Raw genomic sequence first — 8,504 nt, 5'->3', positions numbered from 1 at the left:
TCATTTTTGTTATGTGTTTAAATCTTAAACCACATTGTCAAAGCCTGTCATACTTGTCCCTCTCCCTATATGTAGTTTTGTTGACTTCATGAGAAGCAGGACATTAAATCACAGAACTACAAAAGCCTGTAAAGGATTACACAATAATGTCTGAGAATTTTCATTTAGGTTACTGATGTAAACATAGCAAAGATACAAGAGTTCAGGTAACACGGTAACATCATACTACCAACAAGCCAACACAGAAAATATCTAATGCAGTATCATCAATTCAAGTCAAACATCCAAGCAATAAATTATATAGTTTTTAAAAATACATGCAAATTATAACTAGGATGCTAAAATTCCCATTAACCTTGATCTGACTGCTGCCGGTGTTTATTTTTGTAATGGGTAAAGGTATCTTATTCCAATTCCTGGCAGAACCAAAGCACCTAAAAAACCAAGAATAGGTGTCAAACCTCAGCACACACAAGACAGCAACATAATTTCTTATCTGGTGAGCAGAGTTCCCCTGACCCTCCGTCATTACCATAATAAATGAAGTGTTATTTGAACCATATATATGGTTTAGCTGTATTTGGTCACTGCTGCTGTGCATAGCTGTATATAATGTAGAACTTTATTCCCAGGATGGTTTTTAATGGCCTACAGCTGCACATGTTCACAGCTTGTCTATAGGTGGTGCTGGTGCACTTTAGTACTTAATGCCCACCAAAAACAAGTTTTTGCCTACAGCATTTTTGTCACTGGTTCTGAAATTAGATCTTGAGAGCAGATCTCTCTTTTTCATCATCACCACTCTAACAGGCCTATTACTACCTCTCAACAAGTGTTTGACAAGACCTTAAGAAGTCCCCTTTTTCCTGTAGCACTCCATCAGTGTCGTGATGAGAAAGAGGGTGGAGAGGGTAATGCAGGAGAATCAAGAGAAGTTAAGACGGCAGATAAATACAGAAAAAAGTCTTTACTGAGCTTCATCCTTCTCCCAGGAGTATAAAATTTGCAACTCTGCACAATATATCAGCTGTACTACTACTGCACTTAATATAATAAAGCTGCCAAATCAACAAGAAAAAAATAAGGCAACTTTTGAGAGGGGCCTTTAATTATATGTGGATTAATGTGACATCTAATTCCAAATCACTGTGCTCCAGTTGTTGTAAAGTGTAGTTCAAATCATATTTTAATAAGTTAATAGGAAAGTATTTCAGAAAGTTGTGTCAGCATTTCTCAGTAGAAAACGGCCTATCTGATCAACACTCCTGTTTAAACCTGCTTTTTGACATGTTTATAAGGCCTGAGTATAGAAAAACTTTCACTTATCTTCATCTTTATGAGGCTTGTTGGACCAAATAACATAAGGTGCAGTCCTACTATTCAATACAGGCTATTGCACAAGACTCATTATAAATATATTAAGTTTGATGTCATAAAACATCACTAAAGAGAGCTCATCAGACATGTAAAAAAAAGCACAAAATATATTTTTTTAAAGATCAAATACTCAATGGATTGCAGCTATATGTTGTAATCTAGTCACACAATACAGTCACAGAAAAACGTCCTTGGGCTTTTTTCCAGTTTCATTGACTTTCTCTTTAAATTCACTTGAATGGCTTAGCCAATTTTTTAAGGAGAGAAAAAAAAAGAAGGGTTGACAGACAGCTTAGCAGGAATTAAAAAAGTGTGAGAGTGTTTTGACAAATGGAGGGGAAAATGAGTGTCATGGGAGCAGAAGTGTGTAGCTGTTAGTGTTTTGGCTGGTATTCTGGAGAGGGTATATTTGTCCCTCAATGTCTAATGCTATGGCGAAATTGTGATGAATAGCTTGCTGGAGTGTGGTGTGCGTGCATGTGGCTGTGTAGATCTGTTCCCTGTTTATTTTGAAACAAGCTGTGTGTGATGGCGTGCAGAGCTTGTACAATCAAGTATTTTCAAAGGAGATGAGTGGGATAGTGACTAGAGAAATGATAACGTGCAACACAGAGGGAACAGAGAGAAGGAAGGAAAGGGAGAAAGAGTGAGATAGAGTTCACATTGGCTGCCATGATTGATCTGATTTTCCTAATTGGCACGTAGACCTCAGAGCCTATGTCCTTCGCCTATATTGAGTGTGCTCAGTAAGTGTCATGTTTAATAAGCTTCCTGATTGGCTTTCTGGTTGTGTGATTGTGCCCTCTGGCTACTGGATGACTGCAAAACAGAAAGGAGAGACGAGAGGAGAGAAAAGAAGACTAGATTTATAGAGTGAAGATATTGATTTTTTTATGCAAAAATAAAACATGAATAAGACTGTACAATTTATAGCTCTGAGACACACTAGCAAATATGAATGCAGGAGAGAGCTGAGCGTGCATTTATGTGTAATAGAGCAGAAAAACCTATACCTTTTTCTAATGTTTTTCCCACTCATACAAACATAAATATTGTATGAGTACCAACAAATATGGACAGATACACACACACACATATATGCCTGAGCTTCACAGAGCTTCAATCCAATACACCTCACACACGATTGAGTGTTTAGAGCATTTTTATGCATGACTGGGACCATGTCACAGAGAAGTACTGAGACTGTGGATTGGAGTAATATGCTTCAAAGATTTCCATTTAAATGGTGATGTGATTATGACTCGCTTTATTTGATCGAGGCTTATTTGTAACATTTTTTCTAGAAGGCTTTTATGTAATTGGAGAGAGAGCAGCAACACCTCCACCTCCACTAGAGAAATTTAAACAAGTGTCCTAACCATACTAACTAATCAATCGCTAATATAATTCTTTAAAGTAGAGCACCGGGTTTTTTGTTTCATATCTGTTAAAAATTTTCTCAGAACCACATGCTACTGAGACCTCCTTTACAAAGGCATTATAAGCTGTAACTAACTTCATTAATGGTTGATAAATCATTTAGCTATTCATTACATCACATTCATTTGGCAGACACCTGTTTAATGTGACTTGCTTTTTTTTTTTTTTTTTACCATACACCATATACAGTATAACTACAGCAATTTGAAGTACAGTGTCTTGCTAAAGGAGCTGAGAATTGAACCAGTGGACAGCTTCTCTATCAACTGGCCTGCAGGCACCCCAGTGCTTTATATATCAGTAATAAGGCATTAAGTTTACACATTTGGGATGCTAGTATGCGAAAAATCCCTGTAATTGACTTGTAACCTCCTCTAGCACAACACTTGCTCTGTCTTTTTAGCTAGCTCTCACAGTTACTAATTAATAAAGCCTTTAGTTATACCTTAAGTATGTCTTATTAGATACTGATACCACTTTGTCTTAAAGATGAAAGGGAAAAAAAACATTTGCCAAACTCTATGCAGCACAACGAGCTGTTGATATGATAAACTTGTTAGCAAGCTGCTTATTTACACATCAAGCAGACATAAAGCAACATTAGCACTGATTTGGAGTTGTGTGTTTGGCCACCCGATGAATGTTAGACCAATATTTAGTCTCCTTTTGGGTCTGTTTAGGTCTCAACCAACTCCTGAGGCAAATATATGTCTCTTTAACTGCTAAATGCTGCTGACTATAGTTGCTTACTTTGTTTCTCAGTGATTTGTTCTGGAAACGCAGCCTATAAAGAGTTTATCTGAGCTTTTTAACTTAAACCAATGGCTTGCTGCTGGAAAAAAAGTTGATGAGAACAGTGAGACTGCACCAAAACTGTTAAGGTGTGGGATGTAAAATCAAAATAAGGAGCTGAAAGACGCCAAAATGGGTGGTAAAGGGGTGAGTGGAACTGATAATGCTCTGTGGGTTCATCACTAGTCCTTTCTCATTTCATCAGTTGTCATAAAAATATTGATCTGTGCAGCCTTAAGTAATGGCTAATGAAAGGTGTTCAAGAAACAGTTTTATTACTCTGATGAATAAATGGTTCTGCTGTTTTTTGCTGCCTTCAGGAGAATTCATAACAAACTTTTTTTTGCTCAAAGGAGCTGGAACTTTTGCTTTCCTGTCAACCTGCTGTTCTGAGAGTGTGTTCAGCGGTGTAATGGGTAGAGTGTGGTACTAGTAGCTCTGCAGGGTTAGAGATTCATTTCCCATTGGAAGTACCCATATATGGATGCACTCAAGAGGCTCTGGATAAAAACACCAAATAAATGACAGATGCATTACGCTATATACAGTATTGGTACAGACTGTCCGACCTGCTCGTATCCTCTAATGTCTCTGTTTTTAGTTCTGAGTACACTTGAACAATCTGGACACACTCAAGGGAATGTTTGTTGTTTATCCAAGAGGGGTTGAATCGAGGGCAACTGTACTTGGTTGTGGATACTCAAAGACATTTCATCTCTCATCCAAGGGGCTTCTTCAGTTCTAACTGACTGGCAGGGAGTCCTAGCTATTTAACCTCTGCAGGGTCGTTATCAAGATCATTGATACCTCTTGATTCATTAGTGCTTCTGTCTTTTTTATGAAAGTTGTTGGAATCGTTGGAGTCACCTGAGGTCAAGTGTAAACAACAGTCATTGGAGTTGTCACATGAGGCAAAATGTGACTAGTTGTTAAGTCTCCTGCGAAGGGTTGACAGGACAACACTGTAGGTGGGGTGGAGGGGGGGGGGGGGGGGGTATGCAGAGTTGAAAATCCTTCTGAGTTTCTCAGATACTCCAGACACTTATTGAATGATGGTGTTGCTGCATTTATTCCTCTTTTCTTCACCACCTGCAGTGTTGGAGTTCTTCCTAGATCTTGTGGCTGTTTTCACAAAGGTCCAGTTAAGGTATCCACAAGCTTTAAGTGCATCCCTCAGGTGTTTGTGCTCCTTCTCTTGGGCCTGGGCACTTGTTGGTACATTATTAGCTCAGTGGTGCTGGGTTCTGATAACTCCTAGCTTATGCTCTAGTGGGTGGCGAGAGTCAAGGAGTAAGTATTGGTCTATGTGTGTGGGTTTCCTGTATACTCAAATGTGGAGGCTCCTGTCCTCTTCGGTGTGTATGACACAGTCTAAAAAAGCCAATCTGTTGTTGAGTTAATGTTTTCTGTGGAGGCTTGCACTTCCTGGGTTTTAATTTTGACCCATGTGTCATCCACATATCTAAACCAGTGGCTTGGTGCTGTTCCTCTGAAGGAGTCCAGGGCTCTGCTTTCTACTTCTTCCATGTAGAGCTTGGCCACAATGGGAGATACTGGTGAGCCCATGGCACAGTCATGCTTTTATCTGTAAACCCCCCCCCCCGTTGTACTGGAAATAGGTGGTGTTCAGAAAGAGGGCCAGCAGTTCGCAAATCTGGTCTGCGCTTAGGTTGGTTCTATTGTTAAGGGTGTTGTCATATAGCAGTAATTTCCTTACAATTTCCACCACCTCCATAGTTTGGATGCATGTAAACAATGAAGTCACATCATAGGACACCATGGTTTCATCTAGGTCCTGTTTCAATCTCGACCTTTGTTCAAAAAATTCATTGAATATGGCAAGAAGTGTTACCAACCAAGGGGGCTAAGATGGTAGATATATGTTTGGCAATGTTTTAAATAACTGAGTTGATGCTGCTGATAATGGGCCTGAGGGGGGCTCCTTCTTTGTGAATCTTGGGGAGCCCATAGATACATGGGATGGCTTCTCAAGGACACAAGCGATGATATTATTAACGATTGATGGTTTTCTCCTTCTGTAGCTGTTGTAAACATTCTATGGCGTTTTTGGCTGGACCAGCCATGGACCGGCCCTGTTACTGCGGCTGTCCGTGAGTGAGTGATGAAGTTATACCAGTTATACCAACTACGGTGATCAGGCAGAGATAAGCCTCCTGAATTTGCACCCAAAATGCTGTCAAAACTTTCATTTACAATTTCCACCGCAGCCTCCATGATCATCAACCGGGAAAGAAGCAGAAAAAAAGGTGCATAGAGGCATGAGGCACAGCGCACAGTTAAAGCACCTCAAATAACAATCATTCTGACAAAACACTCAATGCAGAAAAACAAGAGACATCTGCAGATAGAAGCAGATGAAAGAGCACAGAGAATTAACAGATAATTAGAATAGTTAGAATTAAGATATGTTCTCTTTCAAATCAAACATCCCAAGATATGAGTGGAAAGTATTGCTGTTCTGCTGTTCTTGAGCTGTTCTGCCTCTCTTTCTCTTAAGTTCTTTTTCCTTATGGCTGATTCTGTTGTTCTGATGAGGTCAACTATTGGTAAATGCTGTGGTGTGATGGCAAATTTAATCTTGCTCTGATTGGGTATACTCCCTGTCTGATAGGTTCTTCACCCATCTGTCGTATGTTACATCCAGTGTGGAATATCTTTCTTTTGCCTCCAGGTAAGTTCTTCTGCCTTCCTAGTGTTACTAGCTCTTGACTGTAAGTTTTTGAATTTCTCTGCCTGTCTTTCCTTGCTTTTGGCGTGTTGAGATAGTTGTGCCTTCTCAATGAAATCAGTGACCTTCTCCTGGTAGATGTGATTTCAGTTTCTGAAGTAAGCCGTCAGTCTCTTTACTCAACGCTTCAATGGTGAAATGGACTTGTCTCACACTCTCATTCAGTAGTTGGCTCTGCACCTTCTCTAGATCATTCCAGCTCTGTGGTAGTTGGTTTCTGTAGTCCTTTCATACCCCTGTACCATTCTGAGGGTGTTTATCCCAAAAATGCTTAGTAAGATGTCTGTGAAGATTCTACATCATCCAGATCATGGTTATAACATCATTTGTTGTTGTTTGTTGTTTACGCTCTTCAGTTATGAGGTAAGAGCCACATGCTTTTACGGTTCTTTAAAAGACTTGACAGCAAAACTGCCACCAATGAAAAAAATGTTTTACACAGTATGTTTCATATGTTGTATCATAAATACTGTTCTTAAACCTCTTATGTAAATGTTCTTGAAAGTTGTTCTAGGCATTTACAACCCATACTCGAAAATGAACCAAAGTTCCCATTTGTTGTCCAAGACTTTTAACCTACAAACCTCAGATTAGCCTGCTGAATTTCAATACAAGCCTGAGCTTTGTTTTTTATATTTAATATATATTTCACTTTGAGCTCAACATTTTTCATCTATGAAAGTCATTACGCACTGCATTTGTAAAATGCACACAGTTGAAAGCAGAAAATTATTTTCTGAGATTGAAGATCCACTTGAAGGACACGGAGCTATGTTCACTTCAGAGGGGTATGTAAATATAAACCAACAACAAGACTAAGTCATGTTCACTTGGGTTCTACTTTAGAAATCACTAGAAGAATAAGATTTAAAAAAATACTAAAGGTGTATATCCAAGCTGGCTGCCCCATGAGGCTGTAATGCTGTTTTCACACCAGACCGCAAACAAGTTTGTTCTTCTTAAATCTTTAACACTAGTTTGCCCTGAGGGTGGCGCAAGAAGAAAGGACAATCCTGGTGAGCATCAAAGCATTTTGAATAAAAGACAGTTTCTTATTTATTGGCCTGAGGACAGTTTATGGGGCGTGTTGTACAGGGACTGGAATCATTGTACAGTAGGTTGCAACACAATATTCTCACAATGTATTACATTGGTATCATGATAAGGATTATTCAACAATTTGCAATGTGCTGCAAGACAATTATATAACCAAATCTATGTAGCTGGTGAGGAAAAGTCAGGGTAGCCTCGGGCGAACCTTTCAGAATAACATGACTTCTGTCTAATGAATGTACTTATTTTTCTCTCACTTAATATTTACTTTTCCATAGCCTGTGGGAGGAATTTGGCTGGAAGGGTTAATGGGTATCTGAAGGCTGGGTAGGAGTCGATAGAACTGAGGGTTGGTTCATGTTCTTGTTATTGTTTATATCTTGCATATTGTTTATAGGTCTTGTCTGTCATATCAGAAACCAGTTCATTCAGACATCTTGGATATGTCACTGTTTATTGTCTACAATAGTGTTGTAAAAGCAATAAAAAGATTTGAAAGAAAAACAAATAACATGACTTCTAACACTGTTAGAAATTCTAAATTGGTCAGTGTGCTTCTTCTTCCCCTTTTCCCCATTTGTGCAATTTGTGACTACAAGGACACGCACAAGAGAAGGCTATTACAGCAGCCTCTTTGCCCTGCATTTGAGTGTGGCCATTCATGACAGGTATAAACACTTTTGCCTTTAGACATGGTCAGACAACATGTTGTACCAACTAGTTCATTTCAAGCATGCTGAACCCTTAGGTTTACCACTTGGCCTGTTGGTGTAACTAGAGGAGTGTTAACAGAATGAATAAAGTACTGACCTGTGACCATCACCATCTGTACAAGCTATTTGGCTCATATGGCTGAAAATGAACATGTTCTTACACAAAATACCCTATGAAGGCTTTACCCTTGACTGCTTACACAATGCCAGCCACATGTCCTATCACTGCACTGAAAAATGTATTAGCTGTAAGTTAGGGATATGATTAGTTTTAGGAAACACCAACTACACAAACTTTGGTTAAAATAAGATTTTGGCATGACTGATGCAAGACACAGATAACATGCTCTCTGTTTAAGTGATGTCAGGCCACCCCCTCT

Source organism: Thunnus thynnus, chromosome 18 (assembly GCF_963924715.1).
Source record: "Thunnus thynnus chromosome 18, fThuThy2.1, whole genome shotgun sequence".
In the NCBI taxonomy this organism is placed as follows: domain Eukaryota; kingdom Metazoa; phylum Chordata; class Actinopteri; order Scombriformes; family Scombridae; genus Thunnus; species Thunnus thynnus.
This window is presented reverse-complemented; position numbering follows the sequence as displayed.